This window comes from Sus scrofa, chromosome 2 (assembly GCF_054392235.1).
Source record: "Sus scrofa isolate SSC_HxYL_T2T_F1_AM1 chromosome 2, Sscrofa_HxYL_maternal_Yorkshire_Landrace_v2.0, whole genome shotgun sequence".
NCBI lineage: Eukaryota > Metazoa > Chordata > Mammalia > Artiodactyla > Suidae > Sus > Sus scrofa.
In genome coordinates, this window is record NC_139384.1 from 52,932,681 (window position 1) to 52,943,548 (window position 10,868).

Below are 10,868 nucleotides of genomic sequence, written 5' to 3' on the forward strand. Positions count from 1 at the left end.
ATATATCAAAACATCCAGTCATACGCCTTAAATATATGCTCTTTTCATTTGTCAATTATACCTCAATAAAGATGGAAGAAAAATCAGCAATGTAAACAAAACAAAAAACCTTCATTCTTCACTATCTTCTTTCCTCCTCCATGCCTTCCTTTCTTTCCTTCTACAAATAAGTATCTTGAGCATCTTCTCTGTATCAGGTATTGTGCCAGGCACTGGGAATCCAACAGTGAACATGCAGGCTGATCCCTCTCTTCATGGACTCTGAGTTGGCTGGAGGTCCTGTCCTTTCTGCTGATGAGCTCAGGAGGCCATGCCACATGGATGCTGCTGAGGACCATTCCAGAAGTGGGCAACAGTATCCTCAGAGTAGCTGCCTGCTCCTTCTCAAATTTCCAGTCTTTCTCCATCTCTCCCTTCCTCTAACCTTTGAAATATTAGTAGAATCATCCAAAGATTTTACTTCCAAGAATTCAAAGGATTGAGACTGTGGAGTCAGCTTACTGTCTTTATAATGTCTGATTGATGCACCATCTTGTAACACATTATCAGACCCCCTTTTTACGTGATTATTATGTGATCATCAGGTTGATCATTTTTTCCTGTACTTAGGACAATTTTTGCTTTTTACATAGTTCTTTGGCTTATTTCTGTTTCCTGTATATATTCTTCCCTCATTATACTGAGAGAAATAGATACTTATACTTTATGCTCTTGGGGAAGGGGAAATTCCTCCCTTTGCCCCTCTTGAATTCCTGTGGGACTAATGATAAAATTGACACAAAACAGGTTAACAGGCAAAAAAGAAATAAATTTTAAATCATATACATGGAGGTCCCATAGGAATGGGATCTAAGAAGTGGCCAAAGCAGGCAACTTTTATACATTTTAGATGAAACCAAATAAATTTGAGAGCAATTGACAGGTCAAAGAAACTTAGGTTTGGGATGCTCAGTTAGTGAAGAATCTAATTGGTCTTGGAGTAGTCAATTAAAGAAGTAACTAGGTTTGTTTATATAACCTTCCTGGTCTGAATGCTTCACCGCTGGTAATAAGGGTGTCCTTCTACCTCCAGAGGCAGCAAGTGTACCTGTCACATAGGAGATTTAGTTTCTCCTTTAGGGGGACAAAGGGGAGGATCAGAGTGTCCCTCTTTACATTGGCTCATCCTTAAGTAACTTTACTTCAAAATCTCTACATGCCCTTGAGGCACATTTTGGGGTAGCTTGCCCTGAACCCCAGAAATGCACAAAATATACTTACTACAAGAAACAAAGCAGCCAAAAATATTAAAACTTACTTTGAAAATTTAAAAGAATTAATTTTTTTATATATTTAGCCTCCTTTTGTGTTATAATTACCTTTTTATGTAGTTTTTAAAAATGTTTCACTTTGACTCATGGACTTTACAAATGTTATAATTAACTGTTATTACTGGAGTTCCTGTCATGGCTCAGCGGTTAATGAACCTGACTGGCATCCATGAGGACTCGGGTGCGATCCCTGGCCTTGCTCAGTGGGTTAAGGATCCGGTGTTGCCATGAGCTGTGGTGTAGGTCGCAGACACGGCTTGGATCTGGCGTTGCTGTGGCTGTGGCATAGGCTGGTGGCTACAGCTCCAACTGGACCTCTAGCCTGGTAACCTCCACATGCCCCAGGTGTGGCCCTAAAAGACCAAAAAAACAACAAACAAACAAACCTGTTATTATTATTATTATTCTGCTTTTTTGTCTCACCCTTGGCATATGGAAGTTCCCAGATAAGAGATCAAATCTGAGCTTCAGCTGTGACCTATGCCATAGCTGTGGCAACACCAAATCCTTCGCCTACTGCACCAGGCTGGAATAACACCCTCACCTCAGCAGTGACCTGAGCCACCACTCAACCCTGAACTGAAGCAGGAACTCCTCTTATACTTTTTTGATGTTCAAAAGAATCACAAGATGGCCAGTGAGAATCCTGTTTATATTGGCTTCATTGTCCAATCAGCATTATTTCAAATATTTTTGGAGGCATCCCTTTCTTGGATGTTACAAGCCTCTCCTCATTTTTTGCTGCTCCAATACTTGAAATTGGTACACTTTATTGGGTTTTTTTTTGGGGGGGGGAGGTTCTTTTTTTTTTTTTTAGGGCTGAACCCTCTGCATATGGAAATTCCTGGGCTGCGGTCAAATCAGAGCTGCAGCTGCCAGCATATACCACAGCCATAGCAAGGCTAGATCTGAGCCATGTCTGACCTACACCACAGCTCAGGACAAAGCCGGATCCTTAACCCACTGAGCGAGGCCTCGTCTTCATGGATACTAGTCAGGTTCTTAACCCAAGAGCCACAATGGGAATTCCTGGAATTGGTTATACTTTAAAAAGACTTTTTTTTTTTTTTTAAAGGAGCTTAGTAGAATCCAAAATCTAGATGTTGGGTGTACAAATCAATTAGGTAGTAAACGAAGTTGTTTCCACAAGTGACAAACCTGAAGAATATTTTTCTAAGTCCCCATCAGTTTTCTTTCTAAGTCCCCATTAAATCCTTCCTTTTTTACCCAACTCTAAATTATTCTAATGTAAAAACATAGTTATTTAATATGCCATATACTTACATTTTTTTAATGTAGTAATTTTTTTTCTTTTTTGTCTTTTTGCCTTTTCTAGGGCTGCACCTATGGCATGTGGAGGTTCAGTTGGAGCTATAGCCACCAGACTACACCACAGCCACAGCAGCACCAGATCCGATCCAAGTCTGCGACCTACACCACAGCTCAAGGCAACGTTGGATCCTTAACCTACTGAGAGAAGCCAGGGATCAAACCTGCGACCTCATGGTTCCTATTCGGATTCGTTAAACACTGAGCCATGACAGGAACTCCATAATGCAATAATCTTTCATTAATTAAGTATAAAGACTTTTCCAATCACGTCACCTACAGATCATTTTATCCACTGCTCTATTTGGCTGCCAGTCTCTTGTCTCTCTCCTCAGCAATGGTAAGGCGGATACCCTTTCACGGGGAAGAGAGATCCATGGTTTGTTGCCTTTGCCGATAACGAAAATGTTGGAGAGCTGGGTGGTGAAGCTGTTGCCATTGGCATCTTTCACATGGACTACATCGAAAGAACCAGGATGTCTCTCCCTGTTGGTGATCTCACCAATTCTTCCCAGGTTAGCACCTCCAGTCACCATGCACATGGTACCAGTATCAAATTTGATGAAATCAGTCATCTTGCCAGTCTCCAAATCAATTTGAATGGTGTCATTCACCTTGATGAGGGGATCAGGGTAAGGATGGTATGGGTGACCAGGTGAGGGATTCCTTTTGTGCCCACAAACATCCTTCTCACTTTGCATTAACTTGTACTTGGCCTCCTCAGGTGTAATACGATGAATGGCAAAACGACCCTTGGTGTCACAGATCAGATGGAAATTCTCTCCAGTCTTCTCAATGCTGATGATATCACTAAAACCAGCAGGGTAGGTTATATCAGTGTGGACCTTGCGTTTATCTTAATGAAACGCTGCATGCAGATCTTCTTTACTTCATTTCCTGTTAGGGCATACTTAAGTCTGTTCCTTAGGAAAATAATGAGGGGGAGACATTCCCTCAGCTTGTGGGGACCGATAGATGGATGGGGAGCAAACACACCAGTCAGTTTATCCAGCATCCAATGCTTTGGAGCTGCTACTAGCTCCAGATGCTTCTTGGGACAAGATGTTTCTTGGAACCACGAGCTATGGTTGCGCTAGGCACAAAAAGAGCTACTTCCTTAATTTTTTACCCCCTCACCAAATCTATGATTATAACCTCTTCTCTTTTATAATCTTTATTTGAATCATCTATCACCATTCAGAAGTCTCTTCACTGATGCAAATTTGTTTGCATTCTTTTTTTGGCCCAAAATAAATTTATTGCTCAACTGTAAAAATATTTTCTTTCTCTTTTGTTTCTTTTTACGGCCTCACCTGCGGCATATGGAAGTTCCTGGGCTAGGGGTTGAATTGGCGCTGCAGCTGAAGCCTATGCCACAGCCATAGCCACAGCCAAGATGCATCTGTGACCTATACCGGAACTTGTGGCAACTCCGGATCCTTAACCCACTGAGTGAGGCCAGGGATGGAACCTGCATCCTCATGGAGACAATGTCGAGACTCCAGGAAAGCTTTTTTATCCGTTAATATCTATAGCTTGGCTATTTATAAATGACCTGTGTTTTGCTTCAATTTTAACTTTTGGGGGGAAGATTCTAAGTATAAATATGAGACAAATGAATAGTTTAGTGTAATAAGCAAATAAAACTTGGTAACAAAATTTCCTGGTGGCTCAGGGGGTTAAGAACCTGGCATTGTCACTGCAGCAGCTCAGATTGCTGCTGTGGCGCTGGTCTGATCCCTGGCCCGGGAACTTCCGCATGCCGTGAGCAAGGCCAACAACAATAACAAAAACTGGGTAACAAAGCAAATCTGATATATGAGTTGTTATTGTGATAGTAAGATAATTAAGCACATATGGAGACGTTTTCATAAACAGTTTTAATTATATACCTGAAGATAGTATGTCAATGGTTTGTTGGTAGGAGAGATGAGGAAAGACTGGAAATGTGAGAAGGAGAAAGAAGCTACTCTAAGAACCCACTGAACAGTTCTGGAGTGGTCCTCAGCAGCGCCCACATGGCATGACCTCCTTAAGTCATCAGGAGGAAGGGCAACCTCCACCCAACTCAGAGTCCATGAGGGGAAGAGCCCACTTGCATGATCATTATTAGATTCTCAGTGCCTGACACAATACTTGATTCAGAGAAGATGCTCAACACTTGTTTGCAGAAGAAGAAAGGAAGAAGGAAAGGAAGGAATGGAGGAAGAAAGGAAGGGAGCAAATCCTTAATATATAAGGCACGTTTATATATCCAATCATTCCAAAGGCAGTACAACCAATCATATAATACAAGCATACCTCAGAGATACTGTGGGTTGGGTTCCAGATCACCACAATAAGGAATATATTGCAATAAATATGGCAGCAAAGCGAGTCGCATGAATGTTTTGGTTTCCCAGTGCATAGAAAAGTGATGTAGACACTATACTGTAGTCTATTAAGTGTGCAACATTCTTACGTCTAAAAAACATACTTGCATTGACTGCAAAATTCTTTATCGCTAAGAAATGCTAACCATCCCTTGAGACTTCGGTGAGGCATAATCTTTCTTCAATGGTGATATCAAAGATCACTGTTCACAGATCATCATGCAAATATAATAATAATGAAAAAATTTGAAGTATTGTGAGGATCATTGAAATGTGACACAGAGACATGAAGTAAGCAAATGCTGCGGGGAAAATGGTGCCGATAGACTCGCTCAACACAAGGTTGCCACAGACCTTGAACTTGTAAAAAGTGCAATATCAGTGAAGCGCAGACAAAGCAAAGTACAATAAGATGAGGTATATCTGTACTAAGCACAACTTTAAAATACATAATTTCAGGAAATCCACTGTAAAATGTATAGGCATGACAAGTGCCACTGATGGAGAGAATACGTTTAATGATTAAAAGTGTCTCAGTCTCCACATAGCGTATCATTCCATTTGTATGAAACATCCAGAACAGGCAAATCCTTAGAAACAGAAAACAGACTGGTGTTGCCTGGGGCTTGGAGGAGGTGTGGGGATAGGGAGTGACTCCTAGTGGGTTCCCTAGTGGAATGATGAAAATGCTCTAATTTTTTTTTTTTTTTTTTGTATTTTTAGGGCCGCACCTGAGGCATATGGAGGTTCCCAGGCTAGGGGTCTAATTGGAGCTTTAGCTGTTGGCCTAAGCCACAGCCACAGCAATGCCAAATCCGAGCTGCATCTGTGACCTACACCACAGCTCACAGCAATACCCGATCCTTAACCCACTGAGCGAGGGCCAGGGATGGAACCTGCGACCTCATGGTTCCTAGTTGGATTCATTTCCACTGTGCCACGATGGGAACTCTAAAATGCTCTAAAATTTATTGTGGTGATGGTAGCCCAACTCTGAGTAAACTAAAAGCTATTGAATTACATCCTTTAAATGATGAACAGTATGGTATGTCAATATTATCTCAAAGGTGTTATAAAAGATGGGAGGACTGCCTGATACACATCAGCTCAGGTTTATTAGGTGCCACCAAATCTTCTGCTCCAGCCAAGATGCAATTATAAGTAACCCCAACCTATATAAATTACCTACAACCTCGGCCAGTATGAAATAGCGTTATTTTAATTTGGAGTCTAGAAAAGCTACAGTAACCCTAGAAAAGTATTCAAGTAAATATTACTTCTTAGTAGAGAGGTAATGAAAAAGAAATTAAATCCTTGGTTTTAATATTTTAATGGACTTAATGTAATGATTTTATCTTCGGGTTTCTGTCTGCTATTTGGTACGCTGGGATGTTTGAAATGTGTGAGGAATCAGTCTTATTGGATTTGTGATTATAGTTTGGATTGTTTAAGGGAATTTAAGTAAGTCACGTGGGAGTTCCCATCATGGCTCAGCAGTTAACGAACCGGATTAGCATCCATGAAGACATGGGTTCAATCCCTGGCCTTGCTCAGTGGGTTAAGGATCTGGCATTTCTGTGAGCTGTGGTGTAGGTCACAGATGCGGCTCCACTCTGGCATTGCTGTGGCTCTGGCATAGGCTGACGACTATAGGCCCAATTCAACCCCTAGCATGGGAACCTCCATATGCTGTGGGTGTGGCCCTAAAAGACACACAAAAATTTTTTTAAAAAAGTAAGTAATGTGATCATCATAATGGCACATTGCACTCTGAAATAATTAGTCAAAGCCAACTGGTGGTCCCATTCTCCTTGCCAATACAGTGATGGGCTTAGGAATAGGCACATGACACAACTCTGGCCAATGAGATGGGATTTGAAGCCTACTCTGGGGCTTGGGGGAGAGGTTTCCACAGTCCCCCCAAAGAGAAACAAGAGTCCTACTTCCTCTGAATTTTTGCATCTGGATATGATAATATCAATGCAGCAGCGACAGTGCGACAAGCCTGAGGGTGCTGCTGGTACCGCAGAATCAAGAGAATCAGCCCACGTCAGGGCTTCATGTTATGTAAGATAACACATTTCCTTACTATTTAAGCCATTTTGAGTCAGGGCTTTCTGTTATTTTTATTCCCAAAGAAACAATTTATAACAGGATTTAAATGTAAAACTGCAGTTTAAGAAAATCTTTTTAATGTATTAGTTTTGTTTTTGTTTTTTCATCTTTTTTGCCATTTCTTGGGCCGCTCCCATGGCATATGGAGGTTCCCAGGCTAGGGGTCTAACCGGAGCTGTAGCCACCGGTCTACACCAGAGCCACAGCAAGGCGGTGGTGTGACCTACACCACAGCTCACGGCAGCGCTGGATCCTTAACCCACTGAGCAAGGCCAGAGATCAAACCAGCAACCTCATGGTTCCCAGTCAGATTTATTAACCACTGAGCCACAACGGGAACTCCTTAATGTATTAGTTTTTTGATGAGGCATATCAATTGGATGAGCATCTAGTGAAGTCAGCCATACAATGAGACACCAACATCAAATGCTTTCACTGACATGTGGAATCTGAAAAAAGGACAGACTGAACTTCTTTGCAGAAGAGATGCTGACTCACAGACATTGAAAAACTTATGGTCTTCAGAGAAGACAGTTTGGGAAGGTGGAGGGGATGTGCTTGGGTTGTGGGATGGAAATCCTGTGAAATTGGATTGTGATGATCATTATACAACTACAGATGTGATAAATTCATTTGAGTAATAAAAATAATAAATAAATAAATTGGATGAGCATCGGTTAGACTGGAAGTTGTAGAGAATGTTCCTCTGCACAGACAAAAGCCCTCCTGGACTTTGAGGAACCTAGAAACAGTGGTGAGGTGAATTTCAAAGAGAGGTTCATACTCTTAACCTCATGTGAGAGCCCACCTGTAACATGATACTTGTCATCACCTGTGGCATTTATTACAAAGTCAGGGAAGACATACCTGTAGGAATCATAAACGTTGGCTTCTGCTGGAGAAAGAGAGCTAGAGTGCTCCAAGGAACAGATCATCAGCAGCTGTGCTCTCTATCAATGACCAAAGGGGACTTTATCAAGCCAGGAGCCCCCAATTCAAATGCCTTCATAACCCAGACAGGGTCCACACATAAAGGAAACTGAAGGGGAGTGAAGCAGGAGGAAATGGTGGTCCATCTACAGGGACCCACAGAGACCAGGTGATGCCACTATGAAGAAATGAAGCTTAAGTGTTGCCAGATCTTCCCTCTTTCAAGAAGAGCCAGAAACCTGGATCAGGTGAATCATGTGATGCTGTAGATTAGGGTAACCTACTCAAACAAAACAACAGGGGGCCAAAGAGAATACATCTACAGGCTGTCTGTGGTCCGCAGGCTGCCAGTTTGCAACCTCAGTGCATAGGTTAGAGCACATCCACAGAGTGGACATTTGGCAAGTTTGCAAACCTTTCCCTCCCGCAGGTGCTTCTTAGACACTTAGATTTGGGGACACATAGCTGAAAAGATGTAATTCATAGCAATAGCCCAGCAAGAAGGATTAGCTGTCAAATGCACACACAGAGTTTAACAAAATAATCAGTTGCATGGGACTGGTTAGTGTCATCTGCTTAAATGGCAATGATAGATGTGCAATTTTCATTTCAGTCCTTGCTATTAGAACCAAGTTGCCTTTATGTCATTGGCTACCAACATGATCAGTTCTACTAAATTCTTTTGCCACGTTCCCAGGCTTTATACATTAGGATCAATTATTCATTTGCAACCGAAAAATTAAAAGCGAGGGAGAGAGACTGAAATCACTGGTCCAAACAAGACATGGGTCTCCAGAGATCTTGCCAAACCTCTTTGAAGCTTCCCAGGAGAGCCTGGTCTTCAGGAGTCCCACAACAAATATCCCCTGGTTTCTTAAAGATAAGAGTAAAACCCGAGGCCTGTGAATGTTTCTGACTCATAGAAAAATCTGCTCATTTTCATGGGTTTCTTTGTGTGTTATTTTTAAATGATTGTGATATGACACATGGCAGCAGAAGGAACTTAGGCTAGATATTAAGAACAATTTCCTGACTCACAGACTGTGAAACATTAGGGCAGGTTACAAATGAGGAAGTAGAGGCTCCCTCTATGCAGGACTTTTCCGCTACGGTAAACGCCTGATTCTGTTGGTCAGATGCTATCACTGGTGAGGTGGGAAGGTGGCGTTTGTGTAATGTGTCTATCTCACCCTGCTCTGCACTCTTCATAATAGCTGCCATTTAAAAGGGTCAACTTGATCACTGTCCTCGGTCCTTCTTCTTATCAAATCCTCAGGGAAACCCAGTAAGATAAACTATCCCCATTTTACAGATGACGAAACCGAATGTCAGAGAAATGAAATAACTTGCTCAAGTGCATGCTGTTAATAAATGGCAGGATTAGAAGCCACCTCTGTGTAGCTGCCAAGACCAGGCCCTTTCCCTAAGGTCATGCTGCTGCAGGTGGCTGGGCAGAGCACCTGTGGCTACCTGTGGGGAAGAGAGGCCAAACAGCAGGTTCAGGCAAGGAGAGCATTATGCTAAAAAGTTATCGAGAACATGGCTGAGCCCTGAAGAGGAAGCCAGTGTCAGGAAGAGAGATGAAATGCCAACTGGGGAAGTGACAGAGACACAAAGGGGAGGTCAGGTAAAGGGATATCCTTCCAGAAATGAATGTGCACTGACTTGGATAGTCCAGGAAGTGAAAATAGTGAATAGGGAGTTCCTTTTAAGCAACACCCAGCTCGGACTGTCAGGCTTGCCAAGGAGCAGGCTGGAGGCTCCTGACCTGCCCAGCTCAGATTTTCCTTTAGTGACTCCTGACCTAACTGTGCCCTTGGACAATTTTCTTTCCCTCTTCCTCACTGGCCCTCCAGCAATCTTCTGTGATATACAGGAGCTGAAACACTGTTTCCAACAACACTGAAATTAGGTCCAGTGCTTATGTCCATGTTCAGAATACCTGTAATCATGTAACTTTCCTTCTCTAAAAAACATATTCCTGTTGTTTCTCCCCTGCTAGTGCCCAGGTTCCTGGATTAGCATCATTGCTACAGCAAAAGAGAGGGGAGGTGGAAAATTAGTGGGCCTCTACAGCCTCCATATATTATGTGTTAAGCCACATCACCTTGCCTACTTAACACTCGTGGCTGAAAAGAGTTAGTGTCTTTATTATAAAATCAGCCAAAAAGCAGGTCCAGGCCAACTCTGGGGCAGAGGTCACCTGTAGACTATTTCAAGAGGTGTTTTGTGTCCTCCATCCCCTCTTTTTTTTAGTGTCACGACCATGGTATGCTGAAGTTCCTGGGCCAGGTATCGAACCTGAATCACAGCAGCAACTCAAGCCACAGCAAAGACAACACCGGATCCTTAACCTGCTGCAACATCAGGGAACTCCCATCCTCTTTTTTAAGAATTTATTTCCTAAACTCCAGTATGGCCTCAGTAGCTCCAGTCTCTGTGTTCAGATAGGAAATCTAAGGAAATGAATACAACCTTGGAGACACAGGAGACCAGATTCGCTTTCATTAAACTCAAAGCTTCTTGGAACTTCAGGCCTCAAGAAGTGGGAGGGCACACTTTACTGAAGCCCAATCCCCCATAGTGAAGGCAGGAAGAGAAAAATAAACCAGAAATCAAATAAATAAATAAATAAGCAAACCAGAAGGACTTTTCTCTAGAGAGCCTTAGGTTGGCCAGGTCAACAAATAATGCAAGGACAAACCTTCCTGAAATTATTTCTCACCCCACCCCCCACCATGAAAAAAAGGTAGGGCTGACTTACCTATGACTGTAGCAAAAGGGTAAAGTTCTCCCAAGCTTTTAAGAGTTT

At 42.4% G+C, this 10,868-nt stretch overlaps 1 pseudogene across 1 annotated transcript; it reads right to left on the bottom strand.

Annotated features, from left to right (window-relative positions):
- Nucleotides 1–2,927: 2,927 nt before the first annotated feature.
- On the bottom strand, nt 2,928–7,782 carry LOC146405389 (small ribosomal subunit protein eS4, X isoform-like; annotated as a pseudogene). The gene has a single exon (XR_014837302.1). The product of XR_014837302.1 is annotated as a small ribosomal subunit protein eS4, X isoform-like (transcript).
- Nucleotides 7,783–10,868: the final 3,086 nt, after the last annotated feature.